Consider the following 24,685-nt stretch of genomic DNA (forward strand, 5'->3'; position numbering starts at 1 on the left):
AGTCTCTCTTGAGTTTTGATAATTTTTTTCTGGTGCTTGCGGATTAATTTCTGGGTGCTTCTTGTCATAAAATCTAGAAGTAAGTCTTGGATAAACGATTATATATAGGACAGAACTCGAATAAAGCTGTCGAAAGTTAAAATCAAATAAGCGCTCACTTTCTGCAGTCTCTGAATGGAAACTAGACATTTATTATCTTAAGATGATGCAATATGTTCATGAAAAATGGCTAGAAAATGGCTGTATCTTTGTAAAACAATAATCTAAGTAAGGATTTTTTTTTTATTTTTTTAATCCTTAAAAACGATTTTATTATTTATAAAACACAAGATTTTTTTTAACAGACAGCCATGTTTTAACGCAGGCTTAAATTTAGTTTATAATGAAATTTTGGAAATTTCACTTTTTTCCAGATATTATTTTATTTTTCTAGGGATATAATATTATTCCTTCCAATGAGTGAAGAATTTTACTAAAGGAAGGAAGTGCATGACATTGAAGGAAATAAGATCAGTCATATAACAACCCAAGAATTTAGGAAACGCAATTTCATTTCATTTCTGAGATGGCTTTCTCATGACAGACAGTTTCACTTTCGTCCTGATAAGTAAATATGTTTGAAACCAGAATTTCCTTTAAGCATTTCAATTGTAGCTAGTCTTAAGCAAGTAGGTAAAACTCTTCAGCTTCCATGCAGTAATTTTATTTTATTCATAATTATATTACATGAAACCTTATATTTTACTTGTCCTTTTTATATTTATTTGCATCGTATGCTAGTGTTTCAAATTCATTAGCTCTGAAGATTTTAGAACGTCACTAAAACTCAAAGCAACGAAGTAATGTTCTGCAGTTATTTTTAATTTTCCCTTGTTGAATTTACCTTTAAAATTGTAATTTAAAGCACATGTAAAACGATGTTAATAAAATGTTTTTTTTACTAAGAGCCTCATAAAGAGTCTTTCAATAAGAATCAAGTTCTCCCCCCTCCTTCCCAAATTAAACTAATTTTTGAATAGAAAAGGGTAAAACAGATGAACGAAAAAAATATACTAAATGAGAAGTTCATATAGATTTAATTTATCCAACGTATCTCTATGAAGAAAAATTTTTAATTTTACTCTATTAGTCGGTTTGTTATCAGATAAAAATATTACATTTGTGGTAACTTTTGAAATATAAAATGTGCATTCTAAAACTTTTCTTTTGTCAGGGCCTGCAACTGGGTGATCGAGTGAATAAGAACGCTTGACGTCCCGACATAAATATCTGGCAGCTGAACGTATTCGCAATAAGATTAACTCATATGTAATGCGAACACGAATTAGTTTCGGTTAGATAACACGAGGCAGTTTCTGTTTGAGAGAGCCGCTACAGAGCCATCTCTACTGACGCAGGTAAATCTTGAATGCTTTATCCTAACAAGTTATTTAGTTACTATCCCTAGGTACTAATTGGCATAATCATTCTGCTTTTATATCTGTAAATATTCTCAATACTAGCATTTTTTCGAAATAATTCCAAAATTCTTTCTTCTAATTACGAGACGCATTTAAAACTGTGCACCGTCGTAAAGGTGCTGCCCTTCTATAGAAATCGGTCACTGTTCAAGAAAGACAGAAACCTTCATAAGGATACTATAGCACAAAGACGCCTGCACTCGTTTCATTTTCTAACATGAGAAAAGCAATCTTCGTAAAGGTACGATCATCTTAATGCCGGGGCACTGCTATGAAAGAAAACTCTCATTTGCTTTATGAGGCAAAACAGCAAATTAAAACAATATTTGCATAATGGATCTTCGATATAAAAGTGACAGCACCTTTATGAAGGTTGCTTTTTTTTTTCGAATTAGAAAATAAACTGCATAAAAGTGCTGAGATCTTTCTGCCGGTGCACTTTTACGGAGGTTTTTGTCTTTTCCGACAGTGGCCAATTTGCACAGATGTGTCGGCACCTTTAAGCCAAGGCACCGTTATGAAATGGTTTGTTTTGTGAACGGTAGGCCAGTGGATAAGAAATAAAACTAATTAACTCTAGCAGTTTGTACTAAGGGCTGGAAAAGCAGGCTGCATAAAATTTTGGGGATTTTCTCCAAGAGTAAGAAAATACAAGCCAGATTTCTTCTAAATGTGTCAATGAAACAATCTCCTTATGATACCTGGCCTTCTAAAGTTTTGCCGTGATAAATTACCTGCTTACCTTTTAGCAGAAGTTCTCACTAGTTAATGCACTTCTGTATTACGTTTTTTATCTGTCTGAAATATAGTTAACATAAGAATGTAGTTAACAAGGTAAAATTAATGTCAGCTTTGTAAAATTTTACTCTTGAAGATCAAGCAAGCGTTTAGTTGTAAAGTTTCAGTTTGTAACTAAAAGAACTGATTTGATTTAAGATTTGTGTATTTTTATAAATTCCCCCCATGACTGAGAAAGAAATTCAATCACTAAGAATCTATGTGAATTTAAAGGGAAAATGCTTTTTCAGTGTTTGGTTTCACATCTTTTTCCTGACATGAAATTGAAATGAATTTTGAAAAACGCAAGGGAACTTACTCTTGTTTCTAAACAGATAACAGTTGAAACAAAATGGAAACAAAATATGGTCGATGCTTTTACGTTTATGACTGACATCGCATTTTCCTAAAATTTTTGCATCTTATCATTTTCTATAGGTTTAGTAAGCATGCTTCTAATTAGTCTGACTGATGTTATGAAAAAGGAATAACAATACCAGAGCTAATAAGTACTTAAGATTTCACGTTTTACAGAAGTATTGCTCGATTAACTTCTAGATTTAAAAAAGTTCTTTAAGTTAGAGAATTTTCGAATTGGAGATAAATGAGTATAAAATCTTAGGTTTTAGAAATAAATTTAGAATCGATTTTAATATTTCTTTTAGACAAAAATGAGCTCTTCTTTATTCAATATATTAAGCAAATTAATACAGACGTGCATGAAATTCGGAAGTTTAATTCAAAAACTAAATTGATGATTCCTCCTGATACTGCTGTCCAACCAGCGGCCGAGCGGTAAACTCGTTGAACCCTATATGAGTCAGTTTCCTTCAGAAAGCTCTCCACGAAGGCATCCCTCCCTTTAGGCAGATAGCCCTCGAGACTTATACCGTAGTCACATAAACCAAACCTCTATAATACTGCAGTTCTTGATTTAAGTTCCATTACCTTCCCAAGGTTTAAAAAGCCTTATCTCATAATTTTGATTCACCTCAATTTTACTTTGTTCGTTTCGGTTGTTGCATCCTTTTTTTTTTTTTTTTTTTTTTTTTTTTTTTCAGTTATTTACTTAGTTTTATTTCGCTTATTTAAATGACATGTTTTCGGCCAACAGAGCGAAATACTTTTGCTGTTTGAAGGAGAATGGCTCTTACCTTGAAGTGATTGAAGTTTTTCTAAACACCGAAGCCACTTCAAAGTTAAATTTTGCTTTACATTTTATTTCAGCTCACGTGCTGTACTTTAAAAATTTTTTAAATGTATTACTTGCAAAAAGACGCAACATTGTATTGGCAGTAATTAGAAAATGAATGTATGTCAAAAAGAATGAATGTCAAAAATTTCTGTTACAGACTTGACTAAAGCAGTTAAGCTTGATAAAGATATTGATTGCTTCATACGCTACTTATACAGTAAAGAAAACTTTAAAAGACTTTCGAGTTTAGCAATATGATGCATAAGCTTAAATATTAAATTTAATTAATATCAGATAACATTCTTCTTACACTTCATGCTATGGATTACTTCTAAATAAATAAATTCTCGCTACTTCCCCCCCCCTACATTTGTTAGTATTACGAGCATTTAATGCCCTAGGCACAAAATGTTAATTCCGCATTTAGATGAGTATAAGTTTTCTGTTTTAATCTAATACTAGTTTTGATATAACGCAAAAACTCAATTAATCTGTTGCTGACTTTTTACGGATGATAATGCGTATCCAAATTATTATGCATCTCCTTTGTATGTTCTTCCTAATAAGCAGTTAACATATGATAAAAAAAAAAAATCAATTCTTCAGTCAGGTGAAGGAGCTGCGAAAATACTTCGTAAGGAAATCGAAGCTCGTCTAAAAGAAGAACACTAGAGTGTTTTTGCAGAGATAGTTCTAGATAGATGGACTAATCTCTGGCAGTCGTTAACAGGGCATGTAATTTCTTTACATATAGCCATTCATTTTAACCCACCCTTCCTAGAAAATCTCAACTTAAAATTCTAGTGCAAGGGGAGAAACGTATAATGACGGTGTTAGTTTCAGGTATTGCATGCGATATGTTTGCGGATGAGAAACTGAACTTACCCTACTGTGCATACCTATGTTTTGAAACGTTTTACAATACCTAAAAATTCCCATTTCAGAAATATTTGGTTATCTTACAAACTATCTAAGAACACCTGGATATTAGTTTTCATACATATCTTGTAAATCATGGTGGTGTATACAAAACTCTTCTTTGGCATACTTTTAGGAAACGTCTAAAAATATTTCGAGGAAAAGTAAGAATCCTGTTTGACGTATTTAAAGCCAATCTGAATTGGAGATTTTGACAACTGAAGATTTTCTCAGGGTATCATGACTTCGCAATTTTTAGTAGCTTCTGCGACGAATTAGTTAATATATAACCAAATGATTATAAAAGTACTCTTTAATTAGCCGATAAATGTAAAGCGTTGTTTGAAATTCCTTTGTATAGAAGGCTGAAAAACTTTTTCCTCCGCCTCACCTTTATTTTAGCTAATCTTTTTTTTCTTTTGAAAGGTCCATATCTAATATAAGCTGAATGTGCAGTTTTAAAATCATTACATTTTATTACCTGTTTAATCTTATAAAAAAGAAACTTTCACGCTGACAATGACTGTAAATTACTTCTACATTTCCCTAAATTAAATTCAAGAAGGCGCTTCAGATTTTGCTATGAAATCCCTTACCATAGTAAAAGAAAAGGTTTTGGTGGCGCCATCTTGTATTTTCCATCCTAATTAAAAACTCAGGATGAAACGCTTAAATCTAAACAGACTTGTCATTCCTAATTAATTAATTATTCATTCATTTATCAAAACGTGATCCACTATATGATGTTACACATAACACAGTAATACTATGAATGTTTTCTGTACATTTTCTACTAAATACTTAACAGAATTTGTTGTGCTTCTGGTTTTTACCTTAAACGCGACAATGATTTTGAAACTGACAAAAACAGTTTAAGTTAATTATTAATTAAAAACCAGTTAAATTCAATTAACCTTTTGAATAAAATTGGATCTCTAAGTCCCTAGATGGTCACTAAACTGTTCAGTGAATAAGTTACGCTAAATTTTTAATCTGATAAGGATCAGATCAAAGATATAACATATCGTAAATCTATTTCTTGCAAATATCTTTTTAAAAATAAGAATGAAGTATATATTTATATTATTTACAAGATAAATGAAGCTGATACTGCAACATGCATAGATTATTATCGTTTATCATCTATAATATCAATCTTTCGATTTCACACATGTATTCCAAATTTGTATCAACAAATAATTTTAACTTTTGTATTATTGCTCAGCACGCTCCAATTGGTATTAATTTATTGCATTCACTTTGGATATCATGAGACTGTTGTTGAGAGTTAGAACTTTAATTTCAACAGTTAGCAAAATATTTTTATTTAATGAATCAAATGCATATTGCTATGCATATCTGTCACCTAAGCTTAACAAACCAATGAAACTCTAATAGCTAAAAACAAATAATAATAGGAAAGTAATTTTAAATAAAGAAATAGTGATATATATTTTAGCCCATTAATTTGTAATTATCACAGGTAAAATTTACATTTACTCTTTGAATAGCATACAGTTTAGAAAATTTAGGTAGCTCTTTTTAAGTTAACAATTAAAGAAAAGTTGTCTCTTGTTAGCTTTTTCTAAGCATATGAAATATAAAATAAGAAACAAAGAAATCGGTATGAGAATTTAAGAAGACTGACTATAGCATATTTTTTCTCACTTGCAAAATTAAAGTGTGAGCCGCGGTGTTTTCCGTGTAGAATATATGAAAAATATTTGCAGTTTAAGAAATTTTTTCCGTGTTTACTGAATTAAGATTTTAAAATGGTAAAACTTTCTGAGAACATTTATGACATGTTTTCAGAGTATGAAAACTTATAAACTACTTGTCTTACAACTCGTATTCTTTCCACACATACGAGTTGTAGCAGAGTTGTAAATTAAATGATGTTACATCCTATTAAATTATAAAAGTATATCATTTAATGGCATTTAAGGGTGGAAAATGAGCCTCGAACTATTCTAATTTATTTCTTAACCGGCCCCTGAAGACAAGCTGAAAACGATTGTATAATGTCCAGAATTTTGAAGTTGATTATCTCCGCCAATTTTTGCCTTACGGAATTAAAATTACCTCTTCTGAAAAATAATATATATATAAGAATATAAATTTCCCTGAGTTAAGTGTCGGAATCGTGTAAAAATCAGATTTCGTAATTTTTATAAAACTGATATTTTATAATTTAGAAATAGCAAAACATGAATTCGTCGTTTAAAACATTTTTGTAACTGGAAGTATATGTCTAAGCCCATCAGTTGCAAAAAATGAACGCCGATCAGGACTTTTGTGGAGATGGTGTATATATAGCTTATCTACGCGAGGATATCTTAAATGCAAGTTCTTTTTTTTTTTTTTCCTCTCTACTAAAACACCGCCTGAAAATACAGTCATCTTACTCGTATAAACTAGATCATATCATATTTGGTCCAGTAACAATATGTAACTAACCGCGAATATAAATTTAAAACTCTCGTAAACAAAATAAGATTTGAATTCATGATTTAATCATACGTTCACTATGAGTTCAAAAATAAAATGTCTGTTCTTTATCAACATAATTTCTTTCTAGACTTCAATAGATCGTCGAAACACGTCTTGTACGCGTGTGAGTTCATTTCCTAGTTAAAAAGAAATGTTCTATTTACATATCATATCTGGTAGATAATTCAGAGACTTCCAAAGGTTATACCGTTAGACATGCTGTGAAATCATGAAATCAAAGCAGAAGCAAAATCAGATAAATGACGTATTTTTCAAAAGAGATTGTTTCATTAATTTCCCTCGGTCAACAACATTTTAAACATAGAAGCATAGGGAACGCTTCGAAAAAGATGACTGTGGCTTTATATCCTGAAATATTGATCCTATACATACATTCTTAATTCTAAATTTTCTTTAAATAATTTTATGTGCCCTTTGCAAAGCAAAAATTTCATTTAGTAAAATACTCATTATGTTTTATTTATTTCGTGCTTTTATAAGCAAAATTTGTGAGGATATACAACAACGAACTTACTGATGTAGATCATTCCTTTATAAATGAATGTGCTAATATAAATAACTTCTTTATGTATGTTACCATCTTAAATAATGTTCTGTATTTCTGAGCCCATTCAAAAAGCAGTAGGAAATCAAGAGTTATTCATTTTCGCGATTAATAGTAGAACAATATAAATGACTAAATATTTAACTGGCGTTCTTTTCCTAATGCAAATGCAAATCAGATGTTTCCGCGAAGTTTGCGCACAACTGTACGGATTTTTTTAATTAACTAAAATATAATGAATAATTTATTAATGATAACTGTTTACAAAGAGCGATCATGTACAACTAAAATTTATTTTACACAGCCTTTAATTCTACATGCAGTATTTTTATATAAGGTTCTCCACCTTAGTTTAACAAGCATTGTAATTAGAAGTATATATCTAGGATTATTATTTAAGACAATAAATTCTGTGTCTACCTTTTATAGTACTAACATCTTCTATATTTAGATTCATAAATACACTATATAAACATTTCCTGTCGTTTAAATGAATAACACATATATGGTTTTAATTGACTTTCTGTTCCTTGGAGATGGTATATAAAAGTTTTCTAATTATAAATGATTGATTTATATATATATATATATAATTTCAATAGTCATTTTAAAATAAAACGGCACTTATTTCTGGTTGGTAGCTCTGACACAGATCAATATCCGACGAACGGGCAGTCTGCATGAAAGTCACATGGATTTCCTCGTAAGCATAGCAGATACAACCCAGCTTCCCCTAACTTTTAATTATGAATTGCAGGAAATGTCAATATATGTGGTTGGATACCTTACAACAGAACTTAAAAAACAACAGAACTCAAAAAAACAGAACTTAATTTTATTGCTAATAAACTGCACTTAGTACATTTCCATTCTGAAATAACAGGAATGCGTTAAAATGGTGTAAATCCGTCAAGTAATAGGTCACAGCTTTATTTTGGAAAGAAATTATTAGTCATTATAAAAAATTGTCCAAAAGTTAATAATAGTAACGTTAAAATAAAAACTTCTTTGATTAATGAAATATTAAAAATGTTTATTTATTGAAATTAACATTCGTAATTTATTTAGTACATTCTCCTATGAAATAACATTACTCCAAAGAGATTTATCCCACTTGACTATAGCATCTCGTCACAGCAACCTTTTAATTCCTCAGGAAATTTTTTTTTCTTCTGGAGTTTTTGAGACTTTTTACGGAATTAAAAGCTATAAATATATGTAACCGGGGGAAAATGGTAATATTTATCGGAAATAATTTGAGACTATGTTACTGTCATACATAAATCAAAATAATGTTATTTTTATAGACAGTACCTTACATCAATGACGTCAAACTGGCGGCGCGTAAGCCGCATCCTAAGCAATTTTATGCTGCTCCCGAAGACATTATAATTATATATTTGCTGCAAATATGTTGTTTCAGAGACTTCAAGATTTCAGTTATTTAATGTCGGATTTTTTACTATAACCATGATACAGAACTGATGTTAAGTTAAAAAGTTAAGAAACGAAAGTGAATAATGCATGAGACAATCTATAAATGAAGCTAAATAATTTACAGTGTGATATAAAACTTATTCAAAGATTTCAAGATACAGACTTATTAACTTTTGTTTGTACTTCTCAAAAAATAATTAAGCTCAGTTGCGAATTTTGTCACGAATAGTCGCTTTTTTTGGGGGGGGAACACAATTAGACACATAATTATAAATGAACAGTTTTTTTTCATAGTTAAAATTTAACAAGAAAAGAACCATATTTAGCCGCCTAGACGAAAAGTGGTTAGTGACTCTAGCTGCTGTACCGAAGCACCCGGGTTCGAATCTCGAAGAAGGCATGGATGGAATTTGTCCGAAAATCCGTCCCTTCATAAGAGCCCATCTATTACGTGCCTCCGTAATAAAGAGACCACCACTTCCGGCCTTAGTAGTGGCCAAAGCCTATAAACGGCTAGTGTCCGCCATTGGGGAAAAAAGAACCCGATTGATCGGTGAGCATCTACAATCCATGATCATGATAATTTCTAGTATTTCCCCTCCAAGGGCACAAAGAGTCGAAACGCTATCAAGTATCAAACTACGAAATAATTTTTTTATAATTAGTTACCTACGAACGTATGTATTTTTATTTATGCGTCAAAGAAAATTTTATAAATATAAGAAAGAGACTAAATTATTATTATTTATTCTCAGGATTTGTTCCACTTGGTTAATTTTCTCTGAAAGCTTAGGAAATTTCATAACTTATTTATTTTTAATTTAAATTAAAGTAAGTTATATTTAATGTTAAATTAAACATATTAGAATTGGCTTATTTGGTTTGATTTATTTGACTATGACCAAAAAAGTTAGGGCTATCTGACCTAAGGAAAGGAGTGCCGTCATAGAGGACTTTCTAAAAGATGTTGGCTCGTATCCGTATTAGACACAGAAGAAAGCATGAAAACGCTCATGTAGACATCCCATTTACCTAGGATCTTACCCAGGTCGAACTACCAATGTTCAGCAAATTTACGGCACGACCGCTGGTGAGCCATATTAGGATTATTTGAAAGAAATGTCAGTATAAGAATCTAATATTTAACTATTGCTTTTTTAATTGCAAAGTGTAACCAACGAAAATGTCTAACAGGTACCAAACTTTAGGTTTCGGATAGAAAATAAATATAAATTTGAAATTTTTCCTTTGTATATATGTTTCGATGCGTTATGATTTTTATGTCTGTTTTGAAAAATATTTGGAAAGCAATATTTAAAGTTAATTTAAAATAGTTTTTATTTTGTTTAAAAAGAGTTCTCGTCAGTCAGCTGTTTTCAGATCGTGCATTTGGCCTTCATGCAATATGAGTTTAAGACCACTGCCTTGCACCATAATTCACATAATCAATTCATTTACAGAATATATATGAAAATAACTCGCCGTGTTGTGGCTAAAGATATGTTAATACTCGTGAAAAATGCGAGCAAGAAATGTGAATTGTTTCAATTTGATAATAACACTGTCCTCCATATGGGAAATTCTTTGGCCCTTTAAATCGTAAGCTATAGCCTTTTAAAAACCTAAAATCTGTTAAGTGAAATATTTATCAAAATAACGAGAATGCATAGTTGATAGACTAACGTGGATAAGAGAATATTTAGATGACGACTCAGAATTTATGGAAGACAAAAGCAAATAATTCTTATAGAAGAATGAAATAATAGAACGCAATCTCTTACATCTCAGTCGTTTAGCAAGGGTCGAAGAACAAGTAACTGGACCCAGGATCGAATTCCAGCAAATGGAATAAGAGCAAAGCGCTTTTGTAGTTTATCTCTGTGCAATGGGAATGCAAGGCAGTTTCCCTGAAAATGTTGTTTTCGAAGGCATTCTTCTTAGAAGGAAAGTCTGCCGGTCTTGAGTTTCCGACCGGTCTGAAAAAAAAATGCAACTGATTCTGTACATTCAAAAAGAACGATATCTGCTATAATTAATTACTAAATATTTAGAGATAACTCAGAAAAGAATATTAGGTATGAAGTTAATCTTAAAAATATATCGCGAAAAGCAAACTTCTTATCAAAATGTGGCCGCATTTCGAAATTTTGGAGAGTCATCAAAAAAGCGGAGCACTGAATTATTTAAATTTTAACTTTAATAATTTACCAAAAAACGTTCCTTTCGAGTCAAATCATTTGTTCACTTTTCTAGGCTAAGGAGTTCTCATTAGTTACTTATACATGTCACATAAAAGCAAAATGCAAGTGATTTACATTTGATACGCAAAAGTGTAGTTTATTAACAATTTCCAGTTTGGTACTTTTATTCAAATACATGTAAGGCATTCTTCTCCTTATAAAAGGGTTGAAAATATATTATTGATTTTACCACTTCTTCGTTTTATCTCGTTTGTATTATGCATTTAATCCGCAATCAGAGTACTGATCATGACAAACAAAAAATGCATTTTTGACGCATGAACACTTAAGTTGCATAAGATGACCAGCAATATGAAAAATCTTTTTAATTCCTACGAAAAGATGATTTTCTGAGCTTCGTTGAAATCTGGCCATTTTAAACCTCAAATTCCTTTGTTGCTTTCCATGCTCATTCGGTTAGTTCGTATTGGCGAAAAGAATACATATATCTTTACCTAAAGTGTTTTACAACTGTCAATAAATACTGGCTGAAAACAATATACTGCACATCATAACTAATAAACGAAATATAACCGAAAGAAACTTGTATGCGAATAAAAGAGTAAAAGTTAATGTATTTCACATTCTGAAAAAAGTTAAAGGTTTTTATTACATATCAACATTTTCGATTAAATAACTTCGCCGTAATGCAAGATACTTAATATTCATCATAACTTTCTTACAGAAATTAAATTCTTTTCTCGTTCTCGTTTTGAAGCCTCAGAAAGTTTCTTATACTCGCACTGGTACAACAAGCCTATTATGGTGCAAAAATATCAAATCGGCAGAGAAATACACCAATTTAAAAATTTAAATTAGGAAAAAAAGCAGCCTTATTTTGGCGTAGATGTTAAATGAAACGCTATCGATTTCGAGGACGATCGGACATAGATTTCTCTGCATCAGGAACAAAAAAATTTCTGAAAAGTGGAAGGAACGAGACAGTAATTATCAGCAGCAATGGGCGGGACAAAGTGACCAGGAACATGTAGCGTCGAGCAAAATAATAATGAAACGGGTAAAATTAAGATTAGAGTTCTAAGAGCGTTAGGAAATACTGGATTGGAATTAATGTCATTAACCACTTCACCGTTTCCCCCGAGACGTACTCGTTGATTTCAAAAGTATCATCAGGTACCAGCAATGAAGACGCAATCATCGGAATTAAACGTAGCCTAAATCCTTAACTCCGAGAGACGCTTGTCGCTTCGTATTTTCCAACTGCCAGAAAATGGCGAAAATGAGAACAGAAAATTTACGGCCTAATTGGGTACGCTTACCCCACAGAGAGACTGTATCAGGATTATATAAAGCAAATTTCCCTTAAAAAAGACAGGAAATGGGAATGCACTTCCAGGCCTCTTTCGTTTCGCATTGCAATGGGAACTGCTGCTCATTTGAAAGCGACAGAAACATTCAGGAGCATTCAGGAGCATTTGAAGCATTCAGGAGGCAATGGTCTCATTTCTTTTACGAAAACTACATTGTGGTTTAGTATGCAAGGTAACGCCCAATCAGAGTTTCACTGGGGTGCTAGAAATAGCGAGATAAAAATTCTCCCTGATTTTAGCATAGCAAAAAGTATCAAAGGTATCCCATTGTGCAGAATTATTTTGCTTGTGAAAAGAGCGACCTGTGTCTGATCACCCTCGAACTCCATAGGCTTTAGGCTTTTATTCGAAATATACGATAAAATAAGGTTGTTGTTTCGCCTAATTTTAAATGTAAAGCTATGTTGAGATAAAAACAAAGGAATAATAATTCGCAAATACTTACTCTTAACTATTTATATTATATTACAGTATCTCAATAATTAATGCTTATAGTTTCTATTATATTACAATATTCCAGTTATTACTAATAGTTTCTATTATTTTACAATATCTCAGTTATTAACACTAATAGTTTCTATTATTTCACAATATCTCAATTATTAGTACCAATAATTTCTATTGAATTACAATATCTCAATTACAATATCAATATCGCTAGGGGGAAAAGTTTGAGAATCTTGGGGTACAGATGAACCTCTCTAAAAATATATCGGAAGAATCTAAAATCGTATTTAAATTCAGGCACCAAATGCTATGTACAAAATAAGAAAAGAATTTTATTTGCTTTAAATATATACGTATTTTTCCTATAAACTGATGTATACTCGAAAACAAGTATTTCTGGAAGCGCTATGTACAGTAGGCGCCGCTTAAATGTGTAATTTAAATAATAACATTAAAGGATGCGAAAAAAAATTGTTCAAAATAGCAATGAATTTAACTAATTTAACGTGAAACTATGAAGGAAAATATAAATAAGCACTGTCATAGCTCTTAAGCTAGAAAAATGCAAAAAATTTTGTTTATGAACTGTTCATAATACCTTTAATGCAAAAGTTCATTTATGTACTGATCATATCGTGCCTGGAAATTATTGCACCAATGCTGTACCTTTAAACGTAATACTCGGAGATCATCCCTCATTGGAAGAGAGCACGCCAATATAAAATTTAAACTTAAGCACAAAAAAAAAAAAAAAAAAAAAAATCAATTTAGTAAGTTAAAATCTGAATTTCAGATTTTAAATTACATCCAAAGGGGCTTTTTTTAACATTTTGTCTGTTACCTTTATTTATTAAATATCACGTTCTTCGCGCTTACACCATAAAATTCAGTTCAAGAGCAATATCGCAAAATAGTTTTAAATTGATCATATCCTTTAGAATTTCCGATACAGAGTCTCGCGCACTGGAGATAAAAATGTTTTTTCTGTACAACGCTGCCATTGTCCGATTTGAAATCCTTGAATTTTCTAATCAAAAATTCGTTAAAGTTTTACAAAATATAAAATCGATGATAAAACAAATTCCAAATTTCAAATTTGGGCTTCCACATGCCCATATTCGCAGTAGGATTACGTCATTCAAAATTCGATGGCTGTATATACCGTTGTTTCATCACAATGCGAGAAATATACATACATTTATGCAGATTTTTCATTATTTAATTTCTTCAAATATAATGCAGGACTCTAACTTTGGTGGCAACAGTTTGAAAAGTGAAACAGACATTTGTAGTGAACCAACGCAAAATCGCAAAACGAAAACAATAGTCCTTCAGGGACAAAGCCCCTTTTAACTAAAAAAGAAAAGAAAAAGGATAAACAACCTTAGTTTGATGCAGATGTTTTCAAAGGATTTTTTCTCCTCAAAATTCTTTTGCTTCTGAAGAAGAGGTTCGTATGTCTTATAAACCTCAAAATTGGTAGAGTTATTCAAATCTACGTCAAACTAAAGTTTTCTTTTTTTGCCTAATTTTATGTAGATGTTTGAAATTTAAACCAAGCTGCTTGACGACTTAATTCCTTTTTTGGCTATATTTCTGTGTCATTGGTAATTTTTATAACCTATTTTAACCTTATTTGACGACTTTTCTTTAGAGTAAGCATTATTTTGTAACATTTTGATCACATTAACCGAACTGTTGATCGCAATAAGCAACGTATTTTCCATGTTTCGTATACAATTGAAGGGGAATTTTATAAGAGTATCCAAATAATAACATGAATTGAGATCATATTAAGCGTCGTCTACTCTAGTCTATTAAATTTATGAATGTATTGAAAATGTAAATGCATTAAAAAATATAGAGAATTGACAACAGCTTAAATTTCTGGTATCAAAGCTGGAGTTTTGAGATGAAAAAAAATTACGAACATTCATCGAACTCATTTTGGCTAGCAATTGAAATCAAACTATTTATATAGAATTGCTGCCATGCAAGAAATTTTCCAGTCATTCATTTACTTATTTTCTTCAGCTGTAGGTTTACTCTCTGGCTAATAAATGAATCTAGAAAAATGAGCATTTCCTTTTTGATAAAATCTTTGTACTTAGCTCCCTTAGATTATTAAATCATGTTCAAACATTTAGAAACTTTTTTAACTGATTGATTTGAATGGGTTAAATGCTGATATTTCTATACTTTGTGTAATTGACTTGTCTTTTTGATTTTCTAATAGAATGTCCTACATTAAATGTCACCCTGACGGATTTTATATTCGGCTGCTTAACAGCGGTAGTTTTCAGTGCTTCTAAGATTATTGCAGATTTTTTTATTATATACATATCTATCCATATATCTATATATGTATAGACATACATGGATACACTTTCATAACGCTGTGTAGTTTTAAACTTTCGTCTGTCCTTAGTAAGTTTTATGGTTTAAGCTTAAAAGAAATATTTTAGTTCTAACAAAATATTCCTCTTTTTTAGAGGCAAAATTATAGCAGCAGAAATACTTGCAGTTAAATTTTTATGTAAAAAAATAAAATTATCTGTTGAATTTAATGCTAGTCGAAATTTCCTTTTAAAGGGAAATTAATAATTATGCGTTCTTTTGCCGAATCGTTTTCATTAAAAACTTCATTCCTAATGTATTTTATTTTATTTTTTAAATGAAGAACATTTAATACTTGTGGCAGTTCCATTAAGTTAAAATAACATAGCTGACCACTATGGTGAACGAACAAAATCACTGATTCTATATTCGGTGTTGAGTTTTTATATTTATTTAATGATTCATTTTCATGTTTGCAGCACTTACTAAAAATCAAGAAGTTGCTGATAAGCCAAAAAGGGATAACTTCGAAAATATATAGAAAAGCATATACTTTAATACGCTGTTTTTAAAATCCAAGAAACTAAAATATCTGTTTACCCTTACATTATCTTTCACGATATTTTACTCGTGACATGCGTGTTTCCATTTTTCCTACCGATTCATAAAACTTGAAGATACCAGATTCAAAGTGTGTTTGTTTTGGACATACATGTACACAACTGGCGTCAGATACACTGAAACTGCGCACGAAAACCACAACCCTTCCAAGGTCATCGCGGATACTCTGTCTTTAGGACGCAAAGCTGTGAGATACGCTTCTATAAATAAAACAATAGATTAAAATACAGTGTTGCAATCTCCAATCCGAAGGGTGGAGTGGAGGACAGGAAACCACTCAGATTCCTTGCTTGTAATGTACTTGTTATCTCTGTAATTGTTATCTTTCAATTAAAATATGTTTATTTACTATGAAGAAAACTTTTAGAATCCTACATTAGGGAAATCCGTATTTTGGGAGTGAAAAGCAATGATAACAAGAGAGGGGGAGGAAAGGAAAAGTTAGAGAAAAACGAAAGTGGGTGGAACAGGTTTATAGAACATCAAAAGAGACTAAGAAATAAGACATATCGACGGATATACGATTTGCTGCAAGAAAAAGGAAAATGAAGACGAAACTACGAATTATAAGCTAGCCGCGAAAACTATCAGCTGATTAATATATATCATTTGTTATAAAACTTGTCAAATCGATAATTCTCATAATTTGATTAAATGCAAAATTAAAACTGCAGGTAATTTATCACGGCAACAGTCTACATCTTCATGTTCCTTCAAACAAAAATTTATTATTCTTTACTCTTGACAAATACTAGCCAAAATATGTATATTTTCGAGTAATATGGTTATTTAGAAGCTTGTAAGTTCAGGGGCATGTCAGACGCTGTATGGGTATAGTAAATGATTTGCAAAGGAAAAAAAATTAAATGAAGTCTATCTACAGGAGGATAATCTCGAAATTTCCTCTCTCGGTGCATCTTCACTCTTTTAGGTCTGTATTTGACACCAAGGGGCCTGTACTTGTAAAACGATAAGGATTTTAATATTGCAGTGAACTGAAGACTTTACTTCTGGACAGTTTATACGTTCATTTTAAAACATTTTTTATATTTTTTCTCAAACTTAACATCAACTGCTTCAATTGTAATAGTTCTGCCTGCAAAAAAATAAGCTATTCCGATATGATTTTAATACGAATTATGTATTTTATATGTACAGCAGAACATTGTACTCCACTGAAATAGAAAAGAACAGTATGATGTACATCTTAGCTGTTTTTATAATTCCTATGAAATTCTTGTATTTAAAAGAAATGAAAACATTTTCAAAACTCAAAGACACTACATAACCGCGAGTCTAGCCATACCAAATGAAAAATGTGACAGTGTAGTACGCAATGAACACTATTCAGAATTTAGAGGGTTTCTCTTAGTTCAAATAACAATTATTCATATTTTTGTTACCTTTCCTGAACTCCTCAACTTCCCCTCGCAGTTCCTCCCCAGAATGCAAATTTAAAGTGAAGTGAATATTTAAACGGGTGAATCTTGGAGTTTATTCAGAGCATGTTTTCGCTAGCCAGCCCACGTTTCGTTGCCTACCTTGCTGTTACGCAGAGTTGCCTATAGGCCTTTCGGCCATCTGAATAATTATCACGCCTGTTAGGTTGTCGAGTCAACCTAGGTTAGCCGTAACCTAAAGAGCTAGACCCGCACTACTCTTTTCTAGCCTTGAAATGATTTATGTAACAACGTTTAAGTTCCACCGCAAGTTGTCGTTGTTATTGTAATGCACGAAGTACGTGCCTTTCTGTTCATAGTTGAAAATAATAAAGGGTTATTATCACCTTTCTTCTGTACTGGTATTATTTCGCGCCTGTGCGAGAAGTCGCCAGGTTCATTACTAGGATCTAGGTTAGTTTATGTGGCCGAAGAGAGTTAGATCCTATGTGTTCGAGATTTGCAAGAACTACCCGTTCTCCTTTCTCCTAATAAACTTAAAATAAAATAACTTTACATATAAAATTCTACAGCGTCATACTATACGTCATACTACAGCGTCAACTGCAACAAACTACAACAAAGATCAGATGGTTGCCACTCTTACAGTGATAAACTATGAAAAGAAAAATAACAACTGAGGCTGGGTCCTAACAATACTCCTACCTTTTGATTGATGAAATATACTTAATCAATCAAAACAAAATATGATAAAAATATACTGTGCATACAAATATTAAGGCTAAATAGTAAACAAAAGAAAAAAATTAAGTTCTTAAATTTCTACTCTGAAATAACTCAAGTAGTGTTCAAGTTAGATGGAATTTTAATTTGTCGTCCACTTCTAGTCACGACAGTCTTAATGTCCTTTGATAAATCTGCAGCTGAATTATTCTTTGGTAATTTTGAGACCAAACTGTCTTCACCCTGCGTCTCAGTTTCATTTGCCTCATCTGACTCCAAAGATTGAGGTATTTCGAGAGGGAATATTCTCTGGATTGGTCGAACTAATTCTCCAGACATGGTTTTGACTCGAACTACTCGAATGTTGCCGTCTTTTCCGGGATATAGTTCAATTACTTTTGCTAGAGGCCACAACACCTTGCGTTTGTCATCACATTCGATAAGAACTATATCACCGATTTTTATCTGTTGAGAAATCGGCACTGTAGACGGACGTTGCACTAGCAAGCCGAGATATTCATTTCTAAATCTCTTTCTCAAGAGCTCTCGTAAATTCTGTAAATGTCTCAGTATCTTGTTGAAATCAACTTTATCAAGATGATTCAAGTCAGGAACTCCAAAGACTGGAATTTCACCTAAAAACAAGGACGGTGTCAAAGGGATGAGATCATCAGAGTCCTCTGACACATAAGTGAGTGGTCTGGCATTCACAGTTGCTTCGCAGTCGCACAGCACACTCATAAATTCTTCATAATTCAGACATGACTGGCCTAGGACACGACGCAAAAGCTTCTTAATCATTTGAACAAGTCCTTCCCAAAAGCCACCGCACCATGGTGCTGCGGGTGGACTGAACTTCCAGTCGATCTTGTTTGTAGCGGCTTCTATCGCAATGGTATTCCAATTAATCGATCTCGAGAGATTATTGGATCCGACAAAATTGCTTCCCTTATCGCTATAAATTATCGATGGCCTCCCTCTACGGGCAACAAATCTTCTAAGAACAAGTAAAAATCCTTGAGTTGAAAGGGACAAAATCAGTTCCAAATGGACCGCCCTGAAAACAGCACATGTGAAAAGTAAAATCCAAGCTTTTCTTTTATCCTTCAAAATTAATGGGCCAGCTAAATCAACGCCGACAATCTCGAAAACACGAGCCTCTCTAACTCTGATTTCTGCTAGAGTAGCAGGCACAGTCTGCAGTCGTTTACCTCCATGTCTCGTGCACCTGATACATGCATATAAAGCTTTTCGAATCGTAGCTCTACTTTTCAGGATCCAAAACGTCTCTCTAAGTGTTGACATCAGTACATGAATTCCTGCATGAGACATAGATGTTTATCAATTATCAATTTCTCCACAATCTTATGATTCTTCGGAAGTAACATCGGATAAATAAAATTTTCATGGTCTTTCCTTTCAGTCAACCTAGACCTGACACGTAAAATGCCTTCGTCATCATTGAACACACTTATTGACTTCAGCTTCTTAATATCATCAGATGAAAAAGAATCATGTTGAATAATCTTCACGATAGATTTCTCAGCCCTTATCAATTCATAAACTTTTAACTCTCCTGATTCTCTTTCTTCTTTCCTCTTTCGGGTATTTCCTATGAATCTGTGTATCCAACCAATCATTCTAAGTATTTTCTTATACTTTGAAAAATAGCCAAAGAATTGTGAAGACATATCGCTAACATTGCTTAACGAAACTATAACTGCTTTACGTTTTTCAGTATTAACCTCTTCTTTATTATCGATTGGGATAGAACGAGGCCATTCTTCTTCCGGCAGTGCCAACCAAGGTGGGCCCTCCCACCATCTTGTTTCAATGAGTTTCTTCACAGAACATCCTCTTGATGGCATATCGGCTGGTTTTTCCGCACCTGGTACATGATGCCAATTTTTACGATCCGATAGGATTCTAATTTCTGAAACTCTGTTATTCACAAAAATGCTCCAAACGTTTACGTTCTTTATCCAGAACAGTGCTGTTGAAGAATCGGTCCAGTAATATTCCTTTGAAATTTCGATCTTAAGGTTCTTCTTGACAAATGATGCTAATCGCACCCCAATAAGACAAGCAAGCAATTCAAGTCGTGGTATACTTATTTTTTTCGCCATTGCAGCCACTCGTGCTTTGGCTTGCACTAGGGTCACTTTGACTTCTTTGTTTTGACTTCTCAAATATACTGCACTTGCATAAGATCCCTGTGAAGCATCGGCAAACGTATGCATGCATGTGAAACCTATTGGGTCAAAAACTCTCTGTACAACTGATAGTACGTTTCGTCTTGTCACTGAGAGATCAGTCAAGTTGATATTAGGGATGTCGCAAAACAAAGAATCTTCATATTTATCCAACAGAAGACCAAGTACTTTCAATGGTTCACTCATTGTAGATTTTCCACTGTTCAGTTCTGTTTGCTCCCACCCTCTTAAGGCAAAGTTAGCTCTTTTGCAAGTATAACTTTGGAAGGAGAGTAAAAGGGCATGTGAAACCTATTGGGTCAAAAACTCTCTGTACAACTGATAGTACGTTTCGTCTTGTCACTGAGAGATCAGTCAAGTTGATATTAGGGATGTCGCAAAACAAAGAATCTTCATATTTATCCCACAGAAGACCAAGTACTTTCAATGGTTCACTCATTGTAGATTTTCTACTGTTCAGTTCTATTTGCTCCCACCCTCTTAAGTCAAAGTTAGCACTTGCCATTAACTGAGTTGATTTTGCAATAAAGTATTCTGCTTCTTCATTCGAATTCACTGAAGTGACACAGTTGTCAACATAGAAGGAATTTTTCAATTTTGTAGCCACTTCCTTCAAAGAAAGTTCACATTGGTCTAAATGAGAGTTGATCACTGCTCCTAAAAGAAAAGGACTGCATTTTAGTCCGAAGACTACTCTGCAATGGCGAAATTTTCTTATTTCCTTTTGTTCCGAGTTTTTCCACCATAGGAATCTTAGGAAATCACGATCAGATCTTTGAGCAGATATTTGAAGAAAAGCTCTTTTAATATCTGAGATAATCCCTATTTTTCCTTGCCTAAATTCAAGAAGCAATCTAAGTATTAATTCAATTAAATTTTGACCTTTTGCTAAACAGTCATTAAGTGACAGGAAATCTTTTTGCTTGCATGAAGCGTCAAATACAGGCCTTACTGCTGTTGTACAGTTATCTTTGAAGACCGGTCTGTGGGGAAGATAATGATTGTTAACTCGTTCCTCTTCTTCTGTTACTTCTTCTATTACTCCAGATTCGAGCCATTCTACGAACACTGCATTGTATGCTTCAAATTTATCTTTCAACATGAGCTTCTTTGTTGTGGAAATCAATCGCTTTTCAGCAACTTCTCTATTACTTGGTAAAGCTTCTTTATCGTTGATCCAAGGTAAACTGACTTCATAGCGATCATCCACCCTCTTCAGAGTCTTGTGAAAGTGATCCCACACTGCTTCTTCTAACTCTGAGTAAGTTTTACTTTCTTTGGCATCTGTAATTCCGCTTCTAGCTTCCACAAGTTTTCTATGTCACTGCTGTGAGTCAACATCGACGTCATGGTTGAAGACATGGACAAGGAGTTTCTTTCTGAAACGTTATCTTTTATCTTTCCCATGATTGTCCACCCAAGTAGTGATTCCACAGCAGTCAGCCCATTTTCTAATTTCTGAATTCTTCCGGTTAACAGAACACCTGCGACGTCAGCTCCAATAAGAACTTCTGTTTTCAAATCCTTTTTTCCTACATCAGATGCATGGATATTCTTCTGTCTTAGTTCTTCTATCCATGGTCCAGGCTGTAAACTGATTACTGGTCCACAAATCTTCGAATGTCCCAACAAGATTAGTCGTCTAGAAAAATCACCTCTTAGGCTTCCTAACGTTCACTTCATAGCGTTTGTGAATTTCTCTCTTTGTTGTTACTCCTCCAAAAAGTGCATGGATTAAAGATTCAGATCCAATTGCGTGGCACCCTATGTCTACAGCAGTCTCCTTTAATATGTATGAACGTTGCGATCCTGTATCGATAAGTGCCCTTACTGTCTTCTTTTTATTTGCGTCTATATTAATTAATAGTGTTTGAAGAAACACTTCATCTGGGAAATTAGTGCTCGCAAGTGATACATTTTGTGTTTCCTCTTCTTTATTCTTTTCAACATCATTGCTTTTTTGATTGGGGGGCAAATCCGGACACATGACACCCCAATGTCTTTTCGAGCATATCAAACATCGTACATTTGTCTTGCATTGCTTGGCCCTGTGCCCAATTTTGAGGCAGAAGAAGCACCCCTTCTTTTTCTTAATTTCATCATTCTTTTGACTCAGAGGCATCTTCTGAGCAACAAAGCAATCTCGACTTTCAAGAAATTTTTCACAAAATATGCAAGAATTCTTCTCACTATAATTGGTTGCTTTATTATGGCCTGAGAATAAATCATTTGCTGTAGGCACGAAATGTTCACTCTAATACCTTTTATCTCTTCTACTTTCTCTCTTGGCACCCGAATCAATTAATTTAAATCCAGCTTTTGCCAAAGAAATTCTCTGCTCTCCTTCCACTTCATTCTTTAAAAACAATAATAATTGTTTCAATTTATCAGAGTGAGAATTTTCTGCTGTAATTATTGATGCATAATTTCTAAGCCAAACTCGTAAAATTTCATCAGGAATGCAAGATTCCACGAGCGGAAACAGCATTGCAGCGTATTTATCGCTTGTCATTCCTATTGACTCCAACGAACGTAAATACGACTCTAACTTGTCATACAATTCTGATATACTGCATTTTCCCTTTTCTTCAGTGACATTTTTAATAATCAAACCTAATAATTCCCGAATATAGAATTCTACCAACAATTCTTCCCTGCCGAACCTATTTTTTAAGCTTTCTATAACTTTTTCATGATTTTCGGCAGTTGCAGGTAAGGCGTTTACAATATCCCGTGGTCTCGTACCGGTACGGTCGCTTGAACGAGATAATGCATCTTATCCTCGTTTTGAATTTCTTTAGCTTCCTGTATTCGCCGAAATTGCCCCCAAAACGGTAACCAATCTTTAATTTCGCCACCGAATTGTTTTAACTCAATTTTAGGTAATTTCAGTTTCCGTTTGTTCGAATTCGGCGGAACACTGCCTATGGATAGTAGTGTCGTTTGGCGATTGAAGAATCATTCCGTTTCTACTCGTATTAAATCTAATTTTTCTTTGTATTATTCAATTTTCGCCCATTCACTTTCAAACAGATCATTTGAAGAAAATTCCGAATTTAATATTTGAGTATCAAATGCATTAAGTTCGACAGATAAACGTTCTAAAGTAACAAGTTTCGTTTTTACAGATTTTGCATCAGGAATTTCCTTTTATAATTCTTGCAAAATTGCATTAATTTTTCTCGTAAAAGACGCTCTGACAGGTTTTCATTTCTCAGTTAACGATTCCATTTCAATAAAAATAAATTCAATAAAGTCAAATATAATTAAATTCGATAAAAGTAACAAAGTTACCTTGACTTGTTTTACCGATCACTTCCGTCGTCACCAAAATTGTTCGAGATTTGTAAGAACTACCCGTTCTCCTTTCTCCTAATAAACTTAAAATAAAATAACTTTACATATAAAATTCTACAGCGTCATATTTATTTTCAAAATCCATAGAATTGCAACAAACTACAACAAAGATCAGATGGTTGCCACTCTTACAGTGATAAACTATGAAAAGAAAAATAACAACTGAGGCTGGGTTCTAACACTATGAGCTTTTAAAGCAACTGAGCTGTTTAATAAAAGACTATTGCAAAGTTTTAAGCAAGAAATAAGCGCTCAGTATGATAATTTCAAAGCAAATCAGAAAAATATAACCATGATAAGCTTATCTGTTTTAAGAATTCAAATTTAGGTTGCTGAAATCTCGATGTAGTCAACTAGCTTGTAAAATCTGACTACAACGAATTCTGTCTAAGATGACTATGCATGGTTTTAAACTATTTTTGGTCTTATCTGAAGGTGGTCGTCATAGAGAATTTATATTCAGAAGCAGCATTTATCTGAGTTATCAGAAACTTTCCTCTTTTCCGGAACTGATCGACATGAGATGCTCTACTGTACGTCTTTTATTCCAATAACAGTACTTAAGAAATTGTAAAGATATGTTTCAGACTTCCGTTGGTTTCAGTTATATCGGCTTTAAAGATATTGTTGCCTGTATACGGGTTCGTAACATATTGAATGCATGCAGGTACAACGATAGGTTGATAAAATTTATTTTATCAAATTTAACACTTCAGAGTTCTGGAACTTTTCACAGAAATACTTGTGTAGGTGTTCACAGTATCACAGAGTGCAATCAGTAGTTACTCTTCAAACTTCCAAGAACGTTAAACAAAACGCAATGCAAAACGCATCTAACGAAGCTTTTCACATATTCACGGATATCTCGGTAGTCCGAAGTCACTCTGAATTAAAAACTCACAACAACAAGTGAGAACTGATCCTCTTCCCGTTTTATATAGATTTTAACTGGCCGCCGAGATATTTCTAGTACTTTATTATTCGAAAGCATATGAGGGCCAGATACGGTTACACCAAATATAGTGATCAATTACATTTATTCCATTGCAATATCTACTATTACAGGGATTAAGGGTCCGGACCAAAGTGTCGCCAAATGGTCACCAAGTTTGGCGACTTTTAGCGATTTCTCTCCAAATTTGGCGACAAATTATAGTCGCCAAAACCGTAGTTA

The 24,685-nt window shown here is 33.0% G+C and overlaps 1 protein-coding gene across 11 annotated transcripts in view; it reads left to right on the forward strand.

Annotated features, from left to right (window-relative positions):
- The window catches only part of LOC118202670 (uncharacterized), a 109,414-nt gene that overhangs the window by 62,565 nt on the left and 22,164 nt on the right, over window positions 1-24,685 (forward strand). For 4 of the 11 annotated variants that reach the window (XM_085808660.1, XM_085808665.1, XM_085808667.1 and 1 more), the window contains 2 exons: window positions 434-668; window positions 1,214-1,397. The exons of 3 other annotated variants lie outside the window; for them this stretch is intronic. The gene's annotated coding sequence lies outside the window, so the exon portion shown is untranslated. Of the gene's footprint in view, window positions 1-433; window positions 673-1,213; window positions 1,398-24,685 lie in introns of all 11 variants that reach the window. 4 more of the 11 variants (XM_085808668.1, XM_085808661.1, XM_085808663.1 and 1 more) reach the window with 3 other exon arrangements.

The sequence above is a fragment of the Stegodyphus dumicola genome, chromosome X1 (genome assembly GCF_044657685.1).
Source record: "Stegodyphus dumicola isolate Sdum_Otavi_A_Nest chromosome X1, ASM4465768v1".
Lineage (NCBI taxonomy): Eukaryota > Metazoa > Arthropoda > Arachnida > Araneae > Eresidae > Stegodyphus > Stegodyphus dumicola.